At 44.2% G+C, this 27,852-nt stretch overlaps 9 non-coding genes across 9 annotated transcripts; all 9 read left to right on the top strand.

The window, feature by feature from the left end:
* The first annotated feature begins 6,725 nt into the window (after nt 1-6,725).
* Nucleotides 6,726-6,844, top strand: LOC148328176 (5S ribosomal RNA). Its single transcript, XR_015845940.1, has one exon. It is a non-coding gene; the product is annotated as a 5S ribosomal RNA (ribosomal RNA).
* A 988-nt stretch (nt 6,845-7,832) lies between these two features.
* LOC148328175 (5S ribosomal RNA) lies at nt 7,833-7,951 on the top strand. The gene has a single exon (XR_015845993.1). It is a non-coding gene; the product is annotated as a 5S ribosomal RNA (ribosomal RNA).
* Nucleotides 7,952-8,958: 1,007 nt separating this feature from the next.
* Nucleotides 8,959-9,077, top strand: LOC148328174 (5S ribosomal RNA). Its single transcript, XR_015845929.1, has one exon. It is a non-coding gene; the product is annotated as a 5S ribosomal RNA (ribosomal RNA).
* Nucleotides 9,078-10,086: 1,009 nt separating this feature from the next.
* LOC148328173 (5S ribosomal RNA) lies at nt 10,087-10,205 on the top strand. The gene has a single exon (XR_015845978.1). It is a non-coding gene; the product is annotated as a 5S ribosomal RNA (ribosomal RNA).
* A 7,801-nt stretch (nt 10,206-18,006) lies between these two features.
* Nucleotides 18,007-18,125, top strand: LOC148328172 (5S ribosomal RNA). The gene has a single exon (XR_015845981.1). It is a non-coding gene; the product is annotated as a 5S ribosomal RNA (ribosomal RNA).
* A 987-nt stretch (nt 18,126-19,112) lies between these two features.
* On the top strand, nt 19,113-19,231 carry LOC148328171 (5S ribosomal RNA). The gene has a single exon (XR_015845918.1). It is a non-coding gene; the product is annotated as a 5S ribosomal RNA (ribosomal RNA).
* A 988-nt stretch (nt 19,232-20,219) lies between these two features.
* On the top strand, nt 20,220-20,338 carry LOC148328170 (5S ribosomal RNA). Its single transcript, XR_015845907.1, has one exon. It is a non-coding gene; the product is annotated as a 5S ribosomal RNA (ribosomal RNA).
* A 988-nt stretch (nt 20,339-21,326) lies between these two features.
* LOC148328169 (5S ribosomal RNA) lies at nt 21,327-21,445 on the top strand. Its single transcript, XR_015845896.1, has one exon. It is a non-coding gene; the product is annotated as a 5S ribosomal RNA (ribosomal RNA).
* A 1,008-nt stretch (nt 21,446-22,453) lies between these two features.
* Nucleotides 22,454-22,572, top strand: LOC148328168 (5S ribosomal RNA). Its single transcript, XR_015845885.1, has one exon. It is a non-coding gene; the product is annotated as a 5S ribosomal RNA (ribosomal RNA).
* Nucleotides 22,573-27,852: the final 5,280 nt, after the last annotated feature.

Raw genomic sequence — 27,852 nt, 5'->3', positions numbered from 1 at the left:
CCTGATTGTCACTCTGCGTGAGTGTGCAGAGGTGACAGTCAGAGCTCTATGCTCCTGGCTTATGTCTTTTTTTGTGGCAAATCTTGGTTAATCTTTTCTGAATTTTTGGGAGTTTTTGTTTAGCTTTTTTTTTTCCCTCCTCCCAGCCTCCGTGCTGTGGAGGGTGGTTTCTTTTGTTTCTTCTCCCCATTCCCCCCCTTCTTTCTCCCGGATCCAGGTTCAATGGACTCATTAGGACAAACCATGGAGCAGTCATTGAATCGAGTGCCTGATGGCATGCTGGCGGCGACCAAGAGACAAGGTTTGAACAGCGATGGAATGGTGAGCAATGTTGTGACTGAGAGCATAATTTTTGATAAAGACCTCACGGTATTTCTGGACATAGACAATGGTGATGAGATCACTCCTTTATGGTTAATTAGGGGAATTAAGGAAGTGTGTGGGCAGATTAAGGCCTGTCGGAGGATTTCCTCTGACAAATTTGAAATAACAGTTAGCTCTATTCAAGCGAAGAAGAAGCTACTTGATGGCTTCCGGATGGGCGCGGCGCGGATACATGGTCGGGAGATAACAACCGACGAAATGGTCGTATCCTTTCTACACCTGCCGGCATATATTGAAGACTCCGAAATATATGATAAACTTCAGTCCTGGGGCGTATCGGCGACCTCCAATGTACGGAGGAAAATGTGGCCGGGCACCGATGTAGCTGACGGGACCCGCTTTGTTAAAGTAAGATTTACTGACACTGTAAAATCTTTACCATATTCTGCTCGCTTCATCACTGCCTCAGGGCCTGAATATTTCAGGGTGATCCATGATCGACAGGTCAAAGTGTGTAGAGGTTGCCTGTCCCCGGAACATGTGTACAGGGATTGTCCGGAATTCTTGTGCCGGAAATGTGGCAAGCAGGGGCATTATGCCAGAGAATGTAATGAGACTCACCTTCGTCGTTGTGGTGTGTGCAGACAATACCCTGTCCTTTGTGTTTGTGGCGAGGATATTTCTGTGGCCGCACCGATAGAAATGGAAGACAGTCCCACTATCGCAAAGCCGGTTGTTCGCCTGCCAGAAACAAACCTTTCAAAAGCTCACCTGTTTGAGAATAGGGAGATGAGCTCTGATACAGTGCTGTGTGGGACAAGGGTGCCTGTAGTGGAGGGAGTTATAGGTCAAAATCCTAGCTCTACTCACGAACGAGGAGGGGGGGGGTGCGCATCGCCCTACCCCTGATCCCATGTCGACCGGGGCCGAACCTTTGAAGGGGGTGAGTGTTGGGCAGATTCCAATCTCTGCCCCTGAGAGGGGGGGGACAACTATGGAAAGTTGTATCCCTAGGCCGGGGAAGAAACAACATCCAGAAAGGATCAGCAGTATCAATTTTTCCCTGCCGACCTCCCTAAATGCCTCGTGCACCGGCGATACGGGAGAGAGCGAGATATCTGCGGTGGGGAGGAATGTTGGTCAGCCTGAAGGCTTATCATTGCCCCAAATGTGGCCGCAATGCCACATGGCAGAAGCCCCCTTACCGGTCGACAAGTGTCATGACAGTTGTAAATTGTCTGATGACAAAATGGAACACAGCACAGCGGAACTCAAAAAGAGGCAATCTGAAGGCTTGAGAAAAGGAAGATCGAAGAAGTCTAAGTGATAAGCCTCTTCCCCTCCTATCTTTAAAATGACTGTACTCCTTGTGTCAGCTAATGCCTGCGGGCTGCGGAGCAACCTCAAAATTGACAACATTTTACATAACACAAAGTGGGATGTTCTTTGTCTGCAAGAGACCTGGTGGAGCCAAGAGCATGTTGACAAGATTCGTCGCATGGTACGTGGCTCTGTACATGTAGCCCTCGGCTCCCCCAGGTCTTGTGGCGTAGCAATCCTGTCTAGGACCTGTGCACTGGGCCACCCCAACCTGGTGCATGCTGATCCGGGGGGCAGATTTATAGTGGTAGACTTTAATGGCTCATTGCCTCTCCGACTCATCAACCTCCATGCACCAAACCTGGAGCTAAAAAGACGAGACTTTTTCTTACATGCGTTTTCTTTTGTCAACAATAGAACAATCATGACTGGCGACTTCAATGTCGCCCTGAGTAAATTGGATATTAGTGTCAACAACACCGACAAAAATGATGTCAGCAGAAATTGTCTACTGAACTTGATCAACAACAACAATATGTTAGAAATCTGGAGAACCCTAAACCTCAGGGGGAGGGCTTTCTCGCGCAAACAAATAGTACTGGGCACGCTTAAACAATCGCGCATTGATTTGTGCTTAGCGTCTGCTTCCCTTGCGCAGAGACTGGACAATCCCAAGTACACATGGTCTGGACAGAGTGATCACGCGCTACTGTCGTTTGATCTATGTCTATACAAAAGCAGGCGGACCGGTGGTCTCTGGGTCTTCAATAATTCGCTTCTAGAAGATGAGAGCTTTATTTCAAAAGTAAACTATTTTCTTGATGGGATAAAGGAGGAGTCTAAGTATGTAGACAGGGTCACAGACTGGTGGGAAAGTGTCAAACTACGTTTAAAAAAATTGTCAATTAATCATTGTAGAGCTAAGTCTTGGGTGGAAAAATTAGAGGAGAACACTGTGAGACCAATTGCTGAAAATAACTCTATCTGCGGCGATAACACGTGGGCCTGTGGACCCGTTATTTTTCTCGCTGCAACATAAACTCGAGCTGCTTGAAGCAAAGAAGTGTAGAGGGGCAGCCCTGAGGGCCAAAGCTCAAAATGCTGTAGAGGGCGAGCGATCAACAGCGTACTTTTTGGGACTGGAAAAAAATAAACAAGGAAAAGCATATATATCTAAATTGTGGTCTCACAAATCTCACGCGATGGTCACGGACATTGATGACATTTTAGAAGAGGTCGAATTTTTCTATACTGATCTCTTCAAATTCCGACAACCGTTGACAGATCATGCCACCGAGGCCATAGCCGCCTTAAACCGGGTACTGAGTGTGGACGATAAAGACATGTGCGACAACTCAATGTCCGAATTCGAAATCACAAAGGCAATCCAAGATCTAAATAATAAAAAAAGCCCAGGTTGCGATGGTCTAACGGCTGAGTTCTTTAAGGCTTTTATGAAAAAGCTGTCACCTATCTTGCTCAATTTGTTTCATCACATGGAAAAAAAAGATCTGGTCCCTTCATCATTTTGCGAAGGTACCGTTACGTTAATACACAAGAAAGGTGCGTCTGAACAATTGAGCAACTATAGACCGATTAGTCTTTTGAACACTGACTATAAAATCTTAGCCAAAGTTTTAGCAGCTCGTCTCAAAAAAGTAATAGGTACCATCATCTCCGAAACGCACTCATATAGCATTCCGACAAGGGATATTTCAGACACTATTTTAAGTATAAAGTATTTAACTAAACACATGGCTGCCTCGTGCGGAATTCATGTCAGCCTCGATTTCGAAAAAGCCTTTGATATGGTGGAGAACTCTTTTTTATGGAAGGTGCTTGACAAATTTGGATTAGGGTCTTCCTTTACCAATTGGATAAAACGTCTGTATGCAAACGCAGCCAGTAAAATCAAAGTGAACGGACTACTGACAGGACCTGTTAAATTGGGAAGGTCAGTGAGACAGGGGTGCCCCCTGTCCTCACTACTCTTTAGCCTTGTTGTAGAACCACTTGCGGCCCTCCTCAAACAAAATAACAGCATAAAAGGCATTTGGACACCAAGTGGACGCGAAGTTAAGATTCTACAGTATGCGGACGATACAAACCTGTTTGTCAGAGACGTGGAGAGTCTAAGTGTAGCTCTCAACGAGCTCAACATTTTCTGCCAAGCCTCGGGTGCAAAAGTCAATTTTGATAAGTCCACCATGGCCGTTTTTGGTACCACCAGCGCTGTGCCAAAGACCTGGGGTTTTAAAGAGGCCACACTCAGCCAAAAAATCCTTGGTGTTTGGATTGGGGAGAACACTTCTCGTTGTGATGATCAGCAATGGGAAACAGTTTTACCACAAGTAAAATCCACTTTAGATATGTGGAAATTCAGGAATTTAACTCTGAAAGGGAAAATATTGGTCATCAATAACCTGTGTATTTCAAAATTAATTCACTCACTGACTGTCACTCACATGTCCACGAATGTTTTAAATAGATTAAATTTAACTTTTAATTATTTCATGTGGAAGAGGGAAAGAGGTTTCATTGGGCACTATACCTTGATCGGTGATGTCCAAGCAGGTGGCTTAAATTTGACAGACATTGGCACAAAAAAGGCTGCACTACGCTTGAAGCTGCTCAGAAAGTTTTTAAATCCTGCCTTCTCAGCTCCCTGGAAGGATTTTCTTCTGCCAATTTTAGAGGGTCTAGGCCGCTACGGCGTCTTCAATCTTTGCCAGATGTTGCCTCGCACGATGTTCCCCCCTCTGGACCCCTTCGAAAAAGAAATCTTAGAGGCGTGGTGGGCATTGCGGCCATGGGTTAGGACAGAGCCAATGTCACTCCATCAACTGCAGAACATTCCACTTAGGTTCAATCCCGATCTCCTGGGCGGTGAGCCAGGGAGTGGGGAAAGGATGTTAAGTGGGGTTTTAGAAAGTGCACACATCAGAACAATGGGTGATTTATTAGACCAGAAAGGGAATTTTAACATTGAACGCATTCGCACCTTGTTTCGCTTCCACAAAGTTCCCTTTCGAAGGGCCACTGTGTTGCGCTCAGTGGGAAAAATCAGAGACTCCGTGCATTGCCACTGGGGGCACCTTCTGGGGCGGATGTCACAGAGTGAAGACACCACCACTGAGTCAGATTTAAATTATGTGCTGACCTTTGGGGCTCGACCGACTAGACTGGCAGAGTGCACAACAAAACTACTCTATCATGTGTTGCTAACCAAAATACTTAAAAAGCCAACAGCAGAAAACGCGTGGCATCAGGCATACCCCACCCTGGCTCCCTCGTCCATCTGGGCTGACATGTTTAACTGGTGTACTCCACCCAAGGTAAGTAACACTGATTTTAAAATAAGACACAGGATAATCTTTCCATGTACAACGCTGCATGCTTTTCTACCAAGTGCCTATGACAGGACATGTCCAGTGTGCGGAGAGGAACCGGAGGATTTTCACCATCTCATTCTCCAATGCCGAGTCGTGCAACATTTCAGATCCAGACTAGAAGATCTCATTGCCAGGAGGCTGGGGGTGAAACTCCCCTCGCCGGTAGTCGGTGGTGGCGGTGACCAGAATTCCTGGCTTCTCCTGTTCGGTATCATCCCTTCACCATGGAAAGGCCTAAATGTCAAAGCCCTCAAGCTGCTCTTGGCCATAGCATGTCATTCCATTGTCATCACAAGAAACATCCACCTGCATGAAAAAAGGAAAGGCGATCACTGGTCCATCTTCAAATCGTTGGTCATCTCCCATCTCACCCATCTTCAGGAACATCGACCCCAACGTTTTCAAGACGACTTGGCAGTAAACAACGGACTAGTAACTTTCTCTGCTGACAACAGTCTGGACTTTCATTTTTAAAATGCATCCTTGGTTACGACTGTCGATCGTTGGACATCCCTACTGATGTTTGTTCACGAATGTTTGGATCTTGAGTCAAACCTCTATTTGTACAGATGTTTTTATTACAATAAATAAAAAAAAAATAAAAAAAAAGAACGCCCGATCTCGTCCGATCTCGGAAGCTAAGCAGGGTCGGGCCTGGTTAGTACTTGGATGGGAGACCGCCTGGGAATACCAGGTGCTGTAAGCTTTTGCACCGCAAAAAAAAATAAAAAACTTTGACAAATGTAAGCAAGTATGCGAGCTGCTTTTTTTATAAATTTCCACATATTCGCCTGACAGGCTGAGAGCACAAAATGCCAACATTCAGCGTCCCCTGCCTTTGGGTGTTGCTACAGTCTCGCCGTGGACGACTCGCAAATGCTTGTCTGGAGACTTGAGTGTGGCTCCGGAACTCCACATTAAGACCAAAAGGGGACTCTCGTAGTCTACAGGTGTAGCAGACAGATGACCCGATCCGGTTGGGTTGGTGCAGTGAGTTTTACTAAATAAAAAGGTAATGAATCAATTTTAAAAAAATGGTTTTTACTGAATGCAATAAAGGGAAGTATAGTTAATGTGGCAATTAGCAGGTGTGGAGAAGCTTCATTCATTTTTTTTAGCTTCACTGCTTATAATCATTGGTTCTTATTTTATTAGTTCCACATTATTCTTCCATTTATTCCAATTTAATTTAAATAATGTCAAATAAATTGTACATGACCATGGGTGGATAGCAGTGAACGCCCCCCCATGTTATTGGTGTATATATTGGTGGTACGGGGCTGGTATAATATTAGTGCCCCCATGTGGTCCGAACGTGTAGCTACGGAGCCACACACAAGTCTCCTGACACGCATTTGCAAATCAGCACACGCATTTGCGAGTCGTCCGCGGCAGGACTGTAGCAAACGTCACCTGTAAGAACACAGCCAATCAAAAGGTCCCGTTTTTACAGGTCGCCCATCTACGGATTTTTGTCCGCATTTAACCATGTGTATGTGCCAACAAATCATTGTACACATTTGCTGATATTTGTCATATATCTGTGACTTCAATCATGCATTGTAGATTGTTGTTACACATTTGTTACTGTGGTTATAGTTTCAGATTCTTGTTACGTATTTTTGGATTGAAGTATTTGCCACAATAAAGACCACATGTATAAAATGCAAAATTTTGAAAGCAATTGTCGCTTACGGCCATACTACCCTGAGAACGCCCGATCTCGTCCGATCTCGGAAGCTAAGCAGGGTCGGGCCTGGTTAGTACTTGGATGGGAGACCGCCTGGGAATACCAGGTGCTGTAAGCTTTTGCACCGCAAAAAAAAATAAAAAACTTTGACAAATGTAAGCAAGTATGCGAGCTGCTTTTTTTATAAATTTCCACATATTCGCCTGACAGGCTGAGAGCACAAAATGCCAACATTCAGCGTCCCCTGCCTTTGGGTGTTGCTACAGTCTCGCCGTGGACGACTCGCAAATGCTTGTGGCAATTTGCAAATGCTTGTCTGGAGACTTGAGTGTGGCTCCGGAGCTCCACATTAAGACCAAAAGGGGACTCTCGTAGTCTACAGGTGTAGCAGACAGATGACCCGATGCAGTCCGGTTGGGTTGGTGCAGTGAGTTTTACTAAATAAAAAGGTAATGAATCAATTTTTAAAAAAATGGTGTTTACTGAATGCAATAAAGCGAAGTATAGTTAATGTGGCAATTAGCAGGTGTGGAGAAGCTTCATTCATTTTTTTTAGCTTCACTGGTTATATCATTGGTCCTTATTTTATTAGTTCCACTTTATTCTTCCATTTATTCCAATTTAATTTAAATAATGTCAAATAAATTGTACATGACCATGGGTGGATAGCAGTGAACGCCCCCCCATGTTATTGGTGTATATATTGGTGGTACGGGGCTGGTATAATATTAGTGCCCCCATGTGGTCCGAACGTGTAGCTACGGAGCCACACAAAAGTCTCCTGACACGCATTTGCGAGTCGTCCGCGGCAGGACTGTAGCAAACGTCACCTGTAAGAACACAGCCAATCAAAAGGTCCCGTTTTTACAGGTCGCCCATCTACGGATTTTTTTCCGCATTTAACCATGTGTATGTGTCAACAAATCATTGTACACATTTGCTGATATTTGTCATATATCTGTGACTTCAATCATGCATTGTAGATTGTTGTTACACATTTGTTACTGTGGTTATAGTTTCAGATTCTTGTTACGTATTTTTGGATTGAAGTATTTGCCACAATAAAGACCACATGTATAAAATGCAAAATTTTGAAAGCAATTGTCGCTTACGGCCATACTACCCTGAGAACGCCCGATCTCGTCCGATCTCGGAAGCTAAGCAGGGTCGGGCCTGGTTAGTACTTGCATGGGAGACCCCCTGGGAATACCAGGTGCTGTAAGCTTTTGCACCGCAAAAAAAAATAAAAAACTTTGACAAATGTATGCAAGTATGCGAGCTGCTTTTTTTATAAATTTCCACATAGTCGCCTGACAGGCTGAGAGCACAAAATGCCAACATTCAGCGTCCCCTGCCTTTGGGTGTTGCTACAGTCTCGCCGTGGACGACTCGCAAATGCGTGTGGCAATTTGCAAATGCTTGTCTGGAGACTTGAGTGTGGCTCCGGAGCTCCACATTAAGACCAAAAGGGGACTCTCGTAGTCTACAGGTGTAGCAGACAGATGACCCGATGCAGTCCGGTTGGGTTGGTGCAGTGAGTTTTACTAAATAAAGAGGTAATGAATCAATTTTTAAAAAATGGTGTTTACTGAATGCAATAAAGGGAAGTATAGTTAATGTGGCAATTAGCAGGTGTGGAGAAGCTTCATTCATTTTTTTTAGCTTCACTGGTTATATCATTGGTTCTTATTTTATTAGTTCCACTTTATTCTTCCATTTATTCCAATTTAATTTAAATAATGTCAAATAAATTGTACATGACCATGGGTGGATAGCAGTGAACGCCCCCCCATGTTATTGGTGTATATATTGGTGGTACGGGGCTGGTATAATATTAGTGCCCCCATGTGGTCCGAACGTGTAGCTACGGAGCCACACACAAGTCTCCTGACACGCATTTGCAAATCAGCACACGCATTTGCGAGTCGTCCACGGCAGGACTGTAGCAAACGTCACCTGTAAGAACACAGCCAATCAAAAGGTCCCGTTTTTACAGGTCGCCCATCTACGGATTTTTGTCCGCATTTAACCATGTGTATGTGCCAACAAATCATTGTACACATTTGCTGATATTTGTCATATATCTGTGACTTCAATCATGCATTGTAGATTGTTGTTACACATTTGTGACTGTGGTTATAGTTTCAGATTCTTGTTATGTATTTTTGGATTGAAGTATTTGCCACAATAAAGACCACATGTATAAAAGGCAAAATTTTGAAAGGAATTGTCGCTTACGGCCATACTACCCTGAGAACGCCCGATCTCGTCCGATCTCGGAAGCTAAGCAGGGTCGGGCCTGGTTAGTACTTGGATGGGAGACCGCCTGGGAATACCAGGTGCTGTAAGCTTTTGCACCGCAAAAAAAAATAAAAAACTTTGACAAATGTAAGCAAGTATGCGAGCTGCTTTTTTTTATAAATTTCCACATAGTCGCCTGACAGGCTGAGAGCACAAAATGCCAACATTCAGCGTCCCCTGCCTTTGGGTGTTGCTACAGTCTCGCCGTGGACGACTCGCAAATGCTTGTGGCAATTTGCAAATGCTTGTCTGGAGACTTGAGTGTGGCTCCGGAGCTCCACATTAAGACCAAAAGGGGACTCTCGTAGTCTACAGGTGTAGCAGACAGATGACCCGATGCAGTCCGGTTGGGTTGGTGCAGTGAGTTTTACTAAATAAAAAGGTAATGAATCAATTTTAAAAAAAATGGTGTTTACTGAATGCAATAAAGGGAAGTATAGTTAATGTGGCAATTAGCAGGTGTGGAGAAGCTTCATTCATTTTTTTTAGCTTCACTGGTTATATCATTGGTTCTTATTTTATTAGTTCCACTTTATTCTTCCATTTATTCCAATTTAATTTAAATAATGTCAAATAAATTGTACATGACCATGGGTGGATAGCAGTGAACGCCCCCCCATGTTATTGGTGTATATATTGGTGGTACGGGGCTGGTATAATATTAGTGCCCCCATGTGGTCCGAACGTGTAGCTACGGAGCCACACACAAGTCTCCTGACACGCATTTGCAAATCAGCACACGCATTTGCGAGTCGTCCGTGGCAGGACTGTAGCAAACGTCACCTGTAAGAACACAGCCAATCAAAAGGTCCCGTTTTTACAGGTCGCCCATCTACGGATTTTTGTCCGCATTTCACCATGTGTATGTGCCAACAAATCATTGTACACATTTGCTGATATTTGTCATATATCTGTGACTTCAATCATGCATTGTAGATTGTTGTTACACATTTGTGACTGTGGTTATAGTTTCAGATTCTTGTTACGTATTTTTGGATTGAAGTATTTGCCACAATAAAGACCACATGTATAAAAGGCAAAATTTTGAACGGAATTGTCGCTTACGGCCATACTACCCTGAGAACGCCCGATCTCGTCCGATCTCGGAAGCTAAGCAGGGTCGGGCCTGGTAAGTACTTGGATGGGAGACCGCCTGGGAATACCAGGTGCTGTAAGCTTTTGCACCGCAAAAAAAAATAAAAAACTTTGACAAATGTAAGCAAGTATGCGAGCTGCTTTTTTTTATAAATTTCCACATATTCGCCTGACAGGCTGAGAGCACAAAATGCCAACATTCAGCGTCCCCTGCCTTTGGGTGTTGCTACAGTCTCGCCGTGGACGACTCGCAAATGCTTGTGGCAATTTGCAAATGCTTGTCTGGAGACTTGAGTGTGGCTCCGGAGCTCCACATTAAGACCAAAAGGGGACTCTCGTAGTCTACAGGTGTAGCAGACAGATGACCCGATGCAGTCCGGTTGGGTTGGTGCAGTGAGTTTTACTAAATAAAAAGGTAATGAATCAATTTTAAAAAAATGGTGTTTACTGAATGCAATAAAGGGAAGTATAGTTAATGTGGCAATTAGCAGGTGTGGAGAAGCTTCATTCATTTTTTTTAGCTTCACTGGTTATATCATTGGTTCTTATTTTATTAGTTCCACTTTATTCTTCCATTTATTCCAATTTAATTTAAATAATGTCAAATAAATTGTACATGACCATGGGTGGATAGCAGTGAACGCCCCCCCATGTTATTGGTGGATATATTGGTGGTACGGGGCTGGTATAATATTAGTGCCCCCATGTGGTCCGAACGTGTAGCTACGGAGCCACACACAAGTCTCCTGACACGCATTTGCAAATCAGCACACGCATTTGCGAGTCGTCCGCGGCAGGACTGTAGCAAACGTCACCTGTAAGAACACAGCCAATCAAAAGGTCCCGTTTTTACAGGTCGCCCATCTACGGATTTTTGTCCGCATTTAACCATGTGTATGTGCCAACAAATCATTGTACACATTTGCTGATATTTGTCATATATCTGTGACTTCAATCATGCATTGTAGATTGTTGTTACACATTTGTGACTGTGGTTATAGTTTCAGATTCTTGTTACGTATTTTTGGATTGAAGTATTTGCCACAATAAAGACCACATGTATAAAATGCAAAATTTTGAAAGCAATTGTCGCTTACGGCCATACTACCCTGAGAACGCCCAGGTGTGGTTGGTTGAGTGATTGCAGGTGTGCCTGATTGTCACTCTGCGTGAGTGTGCAGAGGTGACAGTCAGAGCTCTATGCTCCTGGCTTATGTCTTTTTTTGTGGCAAATCTTGGTTAATCTTTTCTGAATTTTTGGGAGTTTTTGTTTAGCTTTTTTTTTTCCCTCCTCCCAGCCTCCGTGCTGTGGAGGGTGGTTTCTTTTGTTTCTTCTCCCCATTCCCCCCCTTCTTTCTCCCGGATCCAGGTTCAATGGACTCATTAGGACAAACCATGGAGCAGTCATTGAATCGAGTGCCTGATGGCATGCTGGCGGCGACCAAGAGACAAGGTTTGAACAGCGATGGAATGGTGAGCAATGTTGTGACTGAGAGCATAATTTTTGATAAAGACCTCACGGTATTTCTGGACATAGACAATGGTGATGAGATCACTCCTTTATGGTTAATTAGGGGAATTAAGGAAGTGTGTGGGCAGATTAAGGCCTGTCGGAGGATTTCCTCTGACAAATTTGAAATAACAGTTAGCTCTATTCAAGCGAAGAAGAAGCTACTTGATGGCTTCCGGATGGGCGCGGCGCGGATACATGGTCGGGAGATAACAACCGACGAAATGGTCGTATCCTTTCTACACCTGCCGGCATATATTGAAGACTCCGAAATATATGATAAACTTCAGTCCTGGGGCGTATCGGCGACCTCCAATGTACGGAGGAAAATGTGGCCGGGCACCGATGTAGCTGACGGGACCCGCTTTGTTAAAGTAAGATTTACTGACACTGTAAAATCTTTACCATATTCTGCTCGCTTCATCACTGCCTCAGGGCCTGAATATTTCAGGGTGATCCATGATCGACAGGTCAAAGTGTGTAGAGGTTGCCTGTCCCCGGAACATGTGTACAGGGATTGTCCGGAATTCTTGTGCCGGAAATGTGGCAAGCAGGGGCATTATGCCAGAGAATGTAATGAGACTCACCTTCGTCGTTGTGGTGTGTGCAGACAATACCCTGTCCTTTGTGTTTGTGGCGAGGATATTTCTGTGGCCGCACCGATAGAAATGGAAGACAGTCCCACTATCGCAAAGCCGGTTGTTCGCCTGCCAGAAACAAACCTTTCAAAAGCTCACCTGTTTGAGAATAGGGAGATGAGCTCTGATACAGTGCTGTGTGGGACAAGGGTGCCTGTAGTGGAGGGAGTTATAGGTCAAAATCCTAGCTCTACTCACGAACGAGGCGGGGGGGGGTGCGCATCGCCCTACCCCTGATCCCATGTCGACCGGGGCCGAACCTTTGAAGGGGGTGAGTGTTGGGCAGATTCCAATCTCTGCCCCTGAGAGGGGGGGGACAACTATGGAAAGTTGTATCCCTAGGCCGGGGAAGAAACAACATCCAGAAAGGATCAGCAGTATCAATTTTTCCCTGCCAACCTCCCTAAATGCCTCGTGCACCGGCGATACGGGAGAGAGCGAGATATCTGCGGTGGGGAGGAATGTTGGTCAGCCTGAAGGCTTATCATTGCCCCAAATGTGGCCGCAATGCCACATGGCAGAAGCCCCCTTACCGGTCGACAAGTGTCATGACAGTTGTAAATTGTCTGATGACAAAATGGAACACAGCACAGCGGAACTCAAAAAGAGGCAATCTGAAGGCTTGAGAAAAGGAAGATCGAAGAAGTCTAAGTGATAAGCCTCTTCCCCTCCTATCTTTAAAATGACTGTACTCCTTGTGTCAGCTAATGCCTGCGGGCTGCGGAGCAACCTCAAAATTGACAACATTTTACATAACACAAAGTGGGATGTTCTTTGTCTGCAAGAGACCTGGTGGAGCCAAGAGCATGTTGACAAGATTCGTCGCATGGTACGTGGCTCTGTACATGTAGCCCTCGGCTCCCCCAGGTCTTGTGGCGTAGCAATCCTGTCTAGGACCTGTGCACTGGGCCACCCCAACCTGGTGCATGCTGATCCGGGGGGCAGATTTATAGTGGTAGACTTTAATGGCTCATTGCCTCTCCGACTCATCAACCTCCATGCACCAAACCTGGAGCTAAAAAGACGAGACTTTTTCTTACATGCGTTTTCTTTTGTCAACAATAGAACAATCATGACTGGCGACTTCAATGTCGCCCTGAGTAAATTGGATATTAGTGTCAACAACACCGACAAAAATGATGTCAGCAGAAATTGTCTACTGAACTTGATCAACAACAACAATATGTTAGAAATCTGGAGAACCCTAAACCTCAGGGGGAGGGCTTTCTCGCGCAAACAAATAGTACTGGGCACGCTTAAACAATCGCGCATTGATTTGTGCTTAGCGTCTGCTTCCCTTGCGCAGAGACTGGACAATCCCAAGTACACATGGTCTGGACAGAGTGATCACGCGCTACTGTCGTTTGATCTATGTCTATACAAAAGCAGGCGGACCGGTGGTCTCTGGGTCTTCAATAATTCGCTTCTAGAAGATGAGAGCTTTATTTCAAAAGTAAACTATTTTCTTGATGGGATAAAGGAGGAGTCTAAGTATGTAGACAGGGTCACAGACTGGTGGGAAAGTGTCAAACTACGTTTAAAAAAATTGTCAATTAATCATTGTAGAGCTAAGTCTTGGGTGGAAAAATTAGAGGAGAACACTGTGAGACCAATTGCTGAAAATAACTCTATCTGCGGCGATAACACGTGGGCCTGTGGACCCGTTATTTTTCTCGCTGCAACATAAACTCGAGCTGCTTGAAGCAAAGAAGTGTAGAGGGGCAGCCCTGAGGGCCAAAGCTCAAAATGCTGTAGAGGGCGAGCGATCAACAGCGTACTTTTTGGGACTGGAAAAAAATAAACAAGGAAAAGCATATATATCTAAATTGTGGTCTCACAAATCTCACGCGATGGTCACGGACATTGATGACATTTTAGAAGAGGTCGAATTTTTCTATACTGATCTCTTCAAATTCCGACAACCGTTGACAGATCATGCCACCGAGGCCATAGCCGCCTTAAACCGGGTACTGAGTGTGGACGATAAAGACATGTGCGACAACTCAATGTCCGAATTCGAAATCACAAAGGCAATCCAAGATCTAAATAATAAAAAAAGCCCAGGTTGCGATGGTCTAACGGCTGAGTTCTTTAAGGCTTTTATGAAAAAGCTGTCACCTATCTTGCTCAATTTGTTTCATCACATGGAAAAAAAAGATCTGGTCCCTTCATCATTTTGCGAAGGTACCGTTACGTTAATACACAAGAAAGGTGCGTCTGAACAATTGAGCAACTATAGACCGATTAGTCTTTTGAACACTGACTATAAAATCTTAGCCAAAGTTTTAGCAGCTCGTCTCAAAAAAGTAATAGGTACCATCATCTCCGAAACGCACTCATATAGCATTCCGACAAGGGATATTTCAGACACTATTTTAAGTATAAAGTATTTAACTAAACACATGGCTGCCTCGTGCGGAATTCATGTCAGCCTCGATTTCGAAAAAGCCTTTGATATGGTGGAGAACTCTTTTTTATGGAAGGTGCTTGACAAATTTGGATTAGGGTCTTCCTTTACCAATTGGATAAAACGTCTGTATGCAAACGCAGCCAGTAAAATCAAAGTGAACGGACTACTGACAGGACCTGTTAAATTGGGAAGGTCAGTGAGACAGGGGTGCCCCCTGTCCTCACTACTCTTTAGCCTTGTTGTAGAACCACTTGCGGCCCTCCTCAAACAAAATAACAGCATAAAAGGCATTTGGACACCAAGTGGACGCGAAGTTAAGATTCTACAGTATGCGGACGATACAAACCTGTTTGTCAGAGACGTGGAGAGTCTAAGTGTAGCTCTCAACGAGCTCAACATTTTCTGCCAAGCCTCGGGTGCAAAAGTCAATTTTGATAAGTCCACCATGGCCGTTTTTGGTACCACCAGCGCTGTGCCAAAGACCTGGGGTTTTAAAGAGGCCACACTCAGCCAAAAAATCCTTGGTGTTTGGATTGGGGAGAACACTTCTCGTTGTGATGATCAGCAATGGGAAACAGTTTTACCACAAGTAAAATCCACTTTAGATATGTGGAAATTCAGGAATTTAACTCTGAAAGGGAAAATATTGGTCATCAATAACCTGTGTATTTCAAAATTAATTCACTCACTGACTGTCACTCACATGTCCGCGAATGTTTTAAATAGATTAAATTTAACTTTTAATTATTTCATGTGGAAGAGGGAAAGAGGTTTCATTGGGCACTATACCTTGATCGGTGATGTCCAAGCAGGTGGCTTAAATTTGACAGACATTGGCACAAAAAAGGCTGCACTACGCTTGAAGCTGCTCAGAAAGTTTTTAAATCCTGCCTTCTCAGCTCCCTGGAAGGATTTTCTTCTGCCAATTTTAGAGGGTCTAGGCCGCTACGGCGTCTTCAATCTTTGCCAGATGTTGCCTCGCACGATGTTCCCCCCTCTGGACCCCTTCGAAAAAGAAATCTTAGAGGCGTGGTGGGCATTGCGGCCATGGGTTAGGACAGAGCCAATGTCACTCCATCAACTGCAGAACATTCCACTTAGGTTCAATCCCGATCTCCTGGGCGGTGAGCCAGGGAGTGGGGAAAGGATGTTAAGTGGGGTTTTAGAAAGTGCACACATCAGAACAATGGGTGATTTATTAGACCAGAAAGGGAATTTTAACATTGAACGCATTCGCACCTTGTTTCGCTTCCACAAAGTTCCCTTTCGAAGGGCCACTGTGTTGCGCTCAGTGGGAAAAATCAGAGACTCCGTGCATTGCCACTGGGGGCACCTTCTGGGGCGGATGTCACAGAGTGAAGACACCACCACTGAGTCAGATTTAAATTATGTGCTGACCTTTGGGGCTCGACCGACTAGACTGGCAGAGTGCACAACAAAACTACTCTATCATGTGTTGCTAACCAAAATACTTAAAAAGCCAACAGCAGAAAACGCGTGGCATCAGGCATACCCCACCATGGCTCCCTCGTCCATCTGGGCTGACATGTTTAACTGGTGTACTCCACCCAAGGTAAGTAACACTGATTTTAAAATAAGACACAGGATAATCTTTCCATGTACAACGCTGCATGCTTTTCTACCAAGTGCCTATGACAGGACATGTCCAGTGTGCGGAGAGGAACCGGAGGATTTTCACCATCTCATTCTCCAATGCTGAGTCGTGCAACATTTCAGATCCAGACTAGAAGATCTCATTGCCAGGAGGCTGGGGGTGAAACTCCCCTCGCCGGTAGTCGGTGGTGGCGGTGACCAGAATTCCTGGCTTCTCCTGTTCGGTATCATCCCTTCACCATGGAAAGGCCTAAATGTCAAAGCCCTCAAGCTGCTCTTGGCCATAGCACGTCATTCCATTGTCATCACAAGAAACATCCACCTGCATGAAAAAAGGAAAGGCGATCACTGGTCCATCTTCAAATCGTTGGTCATCTCCCATCTCACCCATCTTCAGGAACATCGACCCCAACGTTTTCAAGACGACTTGGCAGTAAACAACGGACTAGTAACTTTCTCTGCTGACAACAGTCTGGACTTTCATTTTTAAAATGCATCCTTGGTTACGACTGTCGATCGTTGGACATCCCTACTGATGTTTGTTCACGAATGTTTGGATCTTGAGTCAAACCTCTATTTGTACAGATGTTTTTATTACAATAAATAAAAAAAATAAAAAATAAAAAGAACGCCCGATCTCGTCCGATCTCGGAAGCTAAGCAGGGTCGGGCCTGGTTAGTACTTGGATGGGAGACCGCCTGGGAATACCAGGTGCTGTAAGCTTTTGCACCGCAAAAAAAAATAAAAAACTTTGACAAATGTAAGCAAGTATGCGAGCTGCTTTTTTTTAATAAATTTCCACATATTCGCCTGACAGGCTGAGAGCACAAAATGCCAACATTCAGCGTCCCCTGCCTTTGGGTGTTGCTACAGTCTCGCCGTGGACGACTCGCAAATGCGTGTGGCAATTTGCAAATGCTTGTCTGGAGACTTGAGTGTGGCTCCGGAGCTCCACATTAAGACCAAAAGGGGACTCTCGTAGTCTACAGGTGTAGCAGACAGATGACCCGATGCAGTCCGGTTGGGTTGGTGCAGTGAGTTTTACTAAATAAAAAGGTAATGAATCAATTTTTAAAAAATGGTGTTTACTGAATGCAATAAAGGGAAGTATAGTTAATGTGGCAATTAGCAGGTGTGGAGAAGCTTCATTCATTTTTTTTAGCTTTACTGGTTATATCATTGGTTCTTATTTTATTAGTTCCACTTTATTCTTCCATTTATTCCAATTTAATTTAAATAATGTCAAATAAATTGTACATGACCATGGGTGGATAGCAGTGAACGCCCCCCCATGTTATTGGTGGATATATTGGTGGTACGGGGCTGGTATAATAGTAGTGCCCCCATGTGGTCCGAACGTGTAGCTACGGAGCCACACAAAAGTCTCCTGACACGCATTTGCGAGTCGTCCGCGGCAGGACTGTAGCAAACGTCACCTGTAAGAACACAGCCAATCAAAAGGTCCCGTTTTTACAGGTCGCCCATCTACGGATTTTTGTCCGCATTTAACCACGTGTATGTGCCAACAAATCATTGTACACATTTGCTGATATTTGTCATATATCTGTGACTTCAATCATGCATTGTAGATTGTTGTTACACATTTGTGACTATGGTTATAGTTTCAGATTCTTGTTACGTATTTTTGGATTGAAGTATTTGCCACAATAAAGACCACATGTATAAAATGCAAAATTTTGAAAGCAATAGTTGCTTACGGCCATACTACCCTGAGAACGCCCGATCTCGTCCGATCTCGGAAGCTAAGCAGGGTCGGGCCTGGTTAGTACTTGGATGGGAGACCGCCTGGGAATACCAGGTGCTGTAAGCATTTGCACCGCAAAAAAAAATAAAAAACTTTGACAAATGTAAGCAAGTATGCGAGCTGCTTTTTTTATAAATTTCCACATATTCGCCTGACAGGCTGAGAGCACAAAATGCCAACATTCAGCGTCCCCTGCCTTTGGGTGTTGCTACAGTCTCGCCGTGGACAACTCGCAAATGCGTGTGGCAATTTGCAAATGCTTGTCTGGAGACTTGAGTGTGGCTCCGGAGCTCCACATTAAGACCAAAAGGGGACTCTCGTAGTCTACAGGTGTAGCAGACAGATGACCCGATGCAGTCCGGTTGGGTTGGTGCAGTGAGTTTTACTAAATAAAAAGGTAATGAATCAATTTAAAAAAAATGGTGTTTACTGAATGCAACAAAGGGAAGTATAGTTAATGTGGCAATTAGCAGGTGTGGAGAAGCTTCATTCATTTTTTTTACCTTTACTGGTTATATCATTGGTTCTTATTTTATTAGTTCCACTTTATTCTTCCATTTATTCCAATTTAATTTAAATAATGTCAAATAAATTGTACATGACCATGGGTGGATAGCAGTGAACGCCCCCCCATGTTATTGGTGGATATATTGGTGGTACGGGGCTGGTATAATATTAGTGCCCCCATGTGGTCCGAACGTGTAGCTACGGAGCCACACAAAAGTCTCCTGACACGCATTTGCGAGTCGTCCGCGGCAGGACTGTAGCAAACGTCACCTGTAAGAACACAGCCAATCAAAAGGTCCCGTTTTTACAGGTCGCCCATCTACGGATTTTTGTCCGCATTTAACCACGTGTATGTGCCAACAAATCATTGTACACATTTGCTGATATTTGTCATATATCTGTGACTTCAATCATGCATTGTAGATTGTTGTTACACATTTGTGACTGTGGTTATGGTTTCAGATTCTTGTTACGTATTTTTGGATTGAAGTATTTGCCACAATAAAGACCACATGTATAAAATGCAAAATTTTGAAAGCAATTATCGCTTACGGCCATACTACCCTGAGAACGCCCGATCTCGTCCGATCTCGGAAGCTAAGCAGGGTCGGGCCTGGTTAGTACTTGGATGGGAGACCGCCTGGGAATACCAGGTGCTGTAAGCTTTTGCACCGCAAAAAAAAATAAAAAACTTTGACAAATGTAAGCAAGTATGCGAGCTGCTTTTTTTTATAAATTTCCACATATTCGCCTGACAGGCTGAGAGCACAAAATGCCAACATTCAGCGTCCCCTGCCTTTGGGTGTTGCTACAGTCTCGCCGTGGACGACTCGCAAATGCTTGTGGCAATTTGCAAATGCTTGTCTGGAGACTTGAGTGTGGCTCCGGAGCTCCACATTAAGACCAAAAGGGGACTCTCGTAGTCTACAGGTGTAGCAGACAGATGACCCGATGCAGTCCGGTTGGGTTGGTGCAGTGAGTTTTACTAAATAAAAAGGTAATGAATCAATTTTAAAAAAATGGTGTTTACTGAATGCAATAAAGGGAAGTATAGTTAATGTGGCAATTAGCAGGTGTGGAGAAGCTTCATTCATTTTTTTTAGCTTTACTGGTTATATCATTGGTTCTTATTTTATTAGTTCCACTTTATTCTTCCATTTATTCCAATTTAATTTAAATAATGTCAAATAAATTGTACATGACCATGGGTGGATAGCAGTGAACGCCCCCCCATGTTATTGGTGGATATATTGGTGGTACGGGGCTGGTATAATATTAGTGCCCCCATGTGGTCCGAACGTGTAGCTACGGAGCCACACAAAAGTCTCCTGACACGCATTTGCGAGTCGTCCGCGGCAGGACTGTAGCAAACGTCACCTGTAAGAACACAGCCAATCAAAAGGTCCCGTTTTTACAGGTCGCCCATCTACGGATTTTTGTCCGCATTTAACCACGTGTATGTGCCAACAAATCATTGTACACATTTGCTGATATTTGTCATATATCTGTGACTTCAATCATGCATTGTAGATTGTTGTTACACATTTGTGACTGTGGTTATGGTTTCAGATTCTTGTTACGTATTTTTGGATTGAAGTATTTGCCACAATAAAGACCACATGTATAAAATGCAAAATTTTGAAAGCAATTGTCGCTTACGGCCATACTACCCTGAGAACGCCCGATCTCGTCCGATCTCGGAAGCTAAGCAGGGTCGGGCCTGGTTAGTACTTGGATGGGAGACCGCCTGGGAATACCAGGTGCTGTAAGCTTTTGCACCGCAAAAAAAAATAAAAAACTTTGACAAATGTAAGCAAGTATGCGAGCTGCTTTTTTTATAAATTTCCACATATTCGCCTGACAGGCTGAGAGCACAAAATGCCAACATTCAGCGTCCCCTGCCTTTGGGTGTTGCTACAGTCTCGCCGTGGACGACTCGCAAATGCTTGTGGCAATTTGCAAATGCTTGTCTGGAGACTTGAGTGTGGCTCCGGAGCTCCACATTAAGACCAAAAGGGGACTCTCGTAGTCTACAGGTGTAGCAGACAGATGACCCGATGCAGTCCGGTTGGGTTGGTGCAGTGAGTTTTACTAAATAAAAAGGTAATGAATCAATTTTTAAAAAAATGGTGTTTACTGAATGCAATAAAGCGAAGTATAGTTAATGTGGCAATTAGCAGGTGTGGAGAAGCTTCATTCATTTTTTTTAGCTTCACTGGTTATATCATTGGTCCTTATTTTATTAGTTCCACTTTATTCTTCCATTTATTCCAATTTAATTTAAATAATGTCAAATAAATTGTACATGACCATGGGTGGATAGCAGTGAACGCCCCCCCATGTTATTGGTGTATATATTGGTGGTACGGGGCTGGTATAATATTAGTGCCCCCATGTGGTCCGAACGTGTAGCTACGGAGCCACACAAAAGTCTCCTGACACGCATTTGCGAGTCGTCCGCGGCAGGACTGTAGCAAACGTCACCTGTAAGAACACAGCCAATCAAAAGGTCCCGTTTTTACAGGTCGCCCATCTACGGATTTTTGTCCGCATTTAACCACGTGTATGTGCCAACTAATCATTGTACACATTTGCTGATATTTGTCATATATCTGTGACTTCAATCATGCATTGTAGATTGTTGTTACACATTTGTGACTGTGGTTATGGTTTCAGATTCTTGTTACGTATTTTTGGATTGAAGTATTTGCCACAATAAAGACCACATGTATAAAATGCAAAATTTTGAAAGCAATTGTCGCTTACGGCCATACTACCCTGAGAACGCCCGATCTCGTCCGATCTCGGAAGCTAAGCAGGGTCGGGCCTGGTTAGTACTTGGATGGGAGACCGCCTGGGAATACCAGGTGCTGTAAGCTTTTGCACCGCAAAAAAAAATAAAAAACTTTGACAAATGTAAGCAAGTATGCGAGCTGCTTTTTTTATAAATTTCCACATATTCGCCTGACAATCTGAGAGCACAAAATGCCAACATTCAGCGTCCCCTGCCTTTGGGTGTTGCTACAGTCTCGCCGTGGACGACTCGCAAATGCTTGTGGCAATTTGCAAATGCTTGTCTGGAGACTTGAGTGTGGCTCCGGAGCTCCACATTAAGACCAAAAGGGGACTCTCGTAGTCTACAGGTGTAGCAGACAGATGACCCGATGCAGTCCGGTTGGGTTGGTGCAGTGAGTTTTACTAAATAAAAAGGTAATGAATCAATTTTTAAAAAAATGGTGTTTACTGAATGCAATAAAGCGAAGTATAGTTAATGTGGCAATTACCAGGTGTGGAGAAGCTTCATTCATTTTTTTTAGCTTCACTGGTTATATCATTGGTCCTTATTTTATTAGTTCCACTTTATTCTTCCATTTATTCCAATTTAATTTAAATAATGTCAAATAAATTGTACATGACCATGGGTGGATAGCAGTGAACGCCCCCCCATGTTATTGGTGGATATATTGGTGGTACGGGGCTGGTATAATATTAGTGCCCCCATGTGGTCCGAACGTGTAGCTACGGAGCCACACACAAGTCTCCTGACACGCATTTGCAAATCAGCACACGCATTTGCGAGTCGTCCACGGCAGGACTGTAGCAAACGTCACCTGTAAGAACACAGCCAATCAAAAGGTCCCGTTTTTACAGGTCGCCCATCTACGGATTTTTGTCCGCATTTAACCATGTGTATGTGCCAACAAATCATTGTACACATTTGCTGATATTTGTCATATATCTGTGACTTCAATCATGCATTGTAGATTGTTGTTACACATTTGTGACTGTGGTTATAGTTTCAGATTCTTGTTATGTATTTTTGGATTGAAGTATTTGCCACAATAAAGACCACATGTATAAAAGGCAAAATTTTGAAAGGAATTGTCGCTTACGGCCATACTACCCTGAGAACGCCCGATCTCGTCCGATCTCGGAAGCTAAGCAGGGTCGGGCCTGGTTAGTACTTGGATGGGAGACCGCCTGGGAATACCAGGTGCTGTAAGCTTTTGCACCGCAAAAAAAAATAAAAAACTTTGACAAATGTAAGCAAGTATGCGAGCTGCTTTTTTTTATAAATTTCCACATAGTCGCCTGACAGGCTGAGAGCACAAAATGCCAACATTCAGCGTCCCCTGCCTTTGGGTGTTGCTACAGTCTCGCCGTGGACGACTCGCAAATGCTTGTGGCAATTTGCAAATGCTTGTCTGGAGACTTGAGTGTGGCTCCGGAGCTCCACATTAAGACCAAAAGGTGACTCTCGTAGTCTACAGGTGTAGCAGACAGATGACCCGATGCAGTCCGGTTGGGTTGGTGCAGTGAGTTTTACTAAATAAAAAGGTAATGAATCAATTTTAAAAAAAATGGTGTTTACTGAATGCAATAAAGGGAAGTATAGTTAATGTGGCAATTAGCAGGTGTGGAGAAGCTTCATTCATTTTTTTTAGCTTCACTGGTTATATCATTGGTTCTTATTTTATTAGTTCCACTTTATTCTTCCATTTATTCCAATTTAATTTAAATAATGTCAAATAAATTGTACATGACCATGGGTGGATAGCAGTGAACGCCCCCCCATGTTATTGGTGTATATATTGGTGGTACGGGGCTGGTATAATATTAGTGCCCCCATGTGGTCCGAACGTGTAGCTACGGAGCCACACACAAGTCTCCTGACACGCATTTGCAAATCAGCACACGCATTTGCGAGTCGTCCGCGGCAGGACTGTAGCAAACGTCACCTGTAAGAACACAGCCAATCAAAAGGTCCCGTTTTTACAGGTCGCCCATCTACGGATTTTTGTCCGCATTTAACCATGTGTATGTGCCAACAAATCATTGTACACATTTGCTGATATTTGTCATATATCTGTGACTTCAATCATGCATTGTAGATTGTTGTTACACATTTGTGACTGTGGTTATAGTTTCAGATTCTTGTTACGTATTTTTGGATTGAAGTATTTGCCACAATAAAGACCACATGTATAAAATGCAAAATTTTGAAAGCAATTGTCGCTTACGGCCATACTACCCTGAGAACGCCCAGGTGTGGTTGGTTGAGTGATTGCAGGTGTGCCTGATTGTCACTCTGCGTGAGTGTGCAGAGGTGACAGTCAGAGCTCTATGCTCCTGGCTTATGTCTTTTTTGTGGCAAATCTTGGTTAATCTTTTCTGAATTTTTGGGAGTTTTTGTTTAGCTTTTTTTTTTTCCTCCTCCCAGCCTCCGTGCTGTGGAGGGTGGTTTCTTTTGTTTCTTCTCCCCATTCCCCCCCTTCTTTCTCCCGGATCCAGGTTCAATGGACTCATTAGGACAAACCATGGAGCAGTCATTGAATCGAGTGCCTGATGGCATGCTGGCGGCGACCAAGAGACAAGGTTTGAACAGCGATGGAATGGTGAGCAATGTTGTGACTGAGAGCATAATTTTTGATAAAGACCTCACGGTATTTCTGGACATAGACAATGGTGATGAGATCACTCCTTTATGGTTAATTAGGGGAATTAAGGAAGTGTGTGGGCAGATTAAGGCCTGTCGGAGGATTTCCTCTGACAAATTTGAAATAACAGTTAGCTCTATTCAAGCGAAGAAGAAGCTACTTGATGGCTTCCGGATGGGCGCGGCGCGGATACATGGTCGGGAGATAACAACCGACGAAATGGTCGTATCCTTTCTACACCTGCCGGCATATATTGAAGACTCCGAAATATATGATAAACTTCAGTCCTGGGGCGTATCGGCGACCTCCAATGTACGGAGGAAAATGTGGCCGGGCACCGATGTAGCTGACGGGACCCGCTTTGTTAAAGTAAGATTTACTGACACTGTAAAATCTTTACCATATTCTGCTCGCTTCATCACTGCCTCAGGGCCTGAATATTTCAGGGTGATCCATGATCGACAGGTCAAAGTGTGTAGAGGTTGCCTGTCCCCGGAACATGTGTACAGGGATTGTCCGGAATTCTTGTGCCGGAAATGTGGCAAGCAGGGGCATTATGCCAGAGAATGTAATGAGACTCACCTTCGTCGTTGTGGTGTGTGCAGACAATACCCTGTCCTTTGTGTTTGTGGCGAGGATATTTCTGTGGCCGCACCGATAGAAATGGAAGACAGTCCCACTATCGCAAAGCCGGTTGTTCGCCTGCCAGAAACAAACCTTTCAAAAGCTCACCTGTTTGAGAATAGGGAGATGAGCTCTGATACAGTGCTGTGTGGGACAAGGGTGCCTGTAGTGGAGGGAGTTATAGGTCAAAATCCTAGCTCTACTCACGAACGAGGCGGGGGGGGGTGCGCATCGCCCTACCCCTGATCCCATGTCGACCGGGGCCGAACCTTTGAAGGGGGTGAGTGTTGGGCAGATTCCAATCTCTGCCCCTGAGAGGGGGGGGACAACTATGGAAAGTTGTATCCCTAGGCCGGGGAAGAAACAACATCCAGAAAGGATCAGCAGTATCAATTTTTCCCTGCCGACCTCCCTAAATGCCTCGTGCACCGGCGATACGGGAGAGAGCGAGATATCTGCGGTGGGGAGGAATGTTGGTCAGCCTGAAGGCTTATCATTGCCCCAAATGTGGCCGCAATGCCACATGGCAGAAGCCCCCTTACCGGTCGACAAGTGTCATGACAGTTGTAAATTGTCTGATGACAAAATGGAACACAGCACAGCGGAACTCAAAAAGAGGCAATCTGAAGGCTTGAGAAAAGGAAGATCGAAGAAGTCTAAGTGATAAGCCTCTTCCCCTCCTATCTTTAAAATGACTGTACTCCTTGTGTCAGCTAATGCCTGCGGGCTGCGGAGCAACCTCAAAATTGACAACATTTTACATAACACAAAGTGGGATGTTCTTTGTCTGCAAGAGACCTGGTGGAGCCAAGAGCATGTTGACAAGATTCGTCGCATGGTACGTGGCTCTGTACATGTAGCCCTCGGCTCCCCCAGGTCTTGTGGCGTAGCAATCCTGTCTAGGACCTGTGCACTGGGCCACCCCAACCTGGTGCATGCTGATCCGGGGGGCAGATTTATAGTGGTAGACTTTAATGGCTCATTGCCTCTCCGACTCATCAACCTCCATGCACCAAACCTGGAGCTAAAAAGACGAGACTTTTTCTTACATGCGTTTTCTTTTGTCAACAATAGAACAATCATGACTGGCGACTTCAATGTCGCCCTGAGTAAATTGGATATTAGTGTCAACAACACCGACAAAAATGATGTCAGCAGAAATTGTCTACTGAACTTGATCAACAACAACAATATGTTAGAAATCTGGAGAACCCTAAACCTCAGGGGGAGGGCTTTCTCGCGCAAACAAATAGTACTGGGCACGCTTAAACAATCGCGCATTGACTTGTGCTTAGCGTCTGCTTCCCTTGCGCAGAGACTGGACAATCCCAAGTACACATGGTCTGGACAGAGTGATCACGCGCTACTGTCGTTTGATCTATGTCTATACAAAAGCAGGCGGACCGGTGGTCTCTGGGTCTTCAATAATTCGCTTCTAGAAGATGAGAGCTTTATTTCAAAAGTAAACTATTTTCTTGATGGGATAAAGGAGGAGTCTAAGTATGTAGACAGGGTCACAGACTGGTGGGAAAGTGTCAAACTACGTTTAAAAAAATTGTCAATTAATCATTGTAGAGCTAAGTCTTGGGTGGAAAAATTAGAGGAGAACACTGTGAGACCAATTGCTGAAAATAACTCTATCTGCGGCGATAACACGTGGGCCTGTGGACCCGTTATTTTTCTCGCTGCAACATAAACTCGAGCTGCTTGAAGCAAAGAAGTGTAGAGGGGCAGCCCTGAGGGCCAAAGCTCAAAATGCTGTAGAGGGCGAGCGATCAACAGCGTACTTTTTGGGACTGGAAAAAAATAAACAAGGAAAAGCATATATATCTAAATTGTGGTCTCACAAATCTCACGCGATGGTCACGGACATTGATGACATTTTAGAAGAGGTCGAATTTTTCTATACTGATCTCTTCAAATTCCGACAACCGTTGACAGATCATGCCACCGAGGCCATAGCCGCCTTAAACCGGGTACTGAGTGTGGACGATAAAGACATGTGCGACAACTCAATGTCCGAATTCTAAATCACAAAGGCAATCCAAGATCTAAATAATAAAAAAAGCCCAGGTTGCGATGGTCTAACGGCTGAGTTCTTTAAGGCTTTTATGAAAAAGCTGTCACCTATCTTGCTCAATTTGTTTCATCACATGGAAAAAAAAGATCTGGTCCCTTCATCATTTTGCGAAGGTACCGTTACGTTAATACACAAGAAAGGTGCGTCTGAACAATTGAGCAACTATAGACCGATTAGTCTTTTGAACACTGACTATAAAATCTTAGCCAAAGTTTTAGCAGCTCGTCTCAAAAAAGTAATAGGTACCATCATCTCCGAAACGCACTCATATAGCATTCCGACAAGGGATATTTCAGACACTATTTTAAGTATAAAGTATTTAACTAAACACATGGCTGCCTCGTGCGGAATTCATGTCAGCCTCGATTTCGAAAAAGCCTTTGATATGGTGGAGCACTCTTTTTTATGGAAGGTGCTTGACAAATTTGGATTAGGGTCTTCCTTTACCAATTGGATAAAACGTCTGTATGCAAACGCAGCCAGTAAAATCAAAGTGAACGGACTACTGACAGGACCTGTTAAATTGGGAAGGTCAGTGAGACAGGGGTGCCCCCTGTCCTCACTACTCTTTAGCCTTGTTGTAGAACCACTTGCGGCCCTCCTCAAACAAAATAACAGCATAAAAGGCATTTGGACACCAAGTGGACGCGAAGTTAAGATTCTACAGTATGCGGACGATACAAACCTGTTTGTCAGAGACGTGGAGAGTCTAAGTGTAGCTCTCAACGAGCTCAACATTTTCTGCCAAGCCTCGGGTGCAAAAGTCAATTTTGATAAGTCCACCATGGCCGTTTTTGGTACCACCAGCGCTGTGCCAAAGACCTGGGGTTTTAAAGAGGCCACACTCAGCCAAAAAATCCTTGGTGTTTGGATTGGGGAGAACACTTCTCGTTGTGATGATCAGCAATGGGAAACAGTTTTACCACAAGTAAAATCCACTTTAGATATGTGGAAATTCAGGAATTTAACTCTGAAAGGGAAAATATTGGTCATCAATAACCTGTGTATTTCAAAATTAATTCACTCACTGACTGTCACTCACATGTCCGCGAATGTTTTAAATAGATTAAATTTAACTTTTAATTATTTCATGTGGAAGAGGGAAAGAGGTTTCATTGGGCACTATACCTTGATCGGTGATGTC

This window comes from Idiotropiscis lumnitzeri, chromosome 11, assembly GCF_059441095.1.
Source record: "Idiotropiscis lumnitzeri isolate Australia: NSW breed Sydney's pygmy pipehorse chromosome 11, RoL_Ilum_1.0, whole genome shotgun sequence".
Classification (NCBI taxonomy): Eukaryota; Metazoa; Chordata; class Actinopteri; order Syngnathiformes; family Syngnathidae; genus Idiotropiscis; species Idiotropiscis lumnitzeri.
The sequence above is the reverse complement of the archived record's forward strand: the minus strand, read 5'-3'. Positions and strand labels throughout refer to the sequence as shown.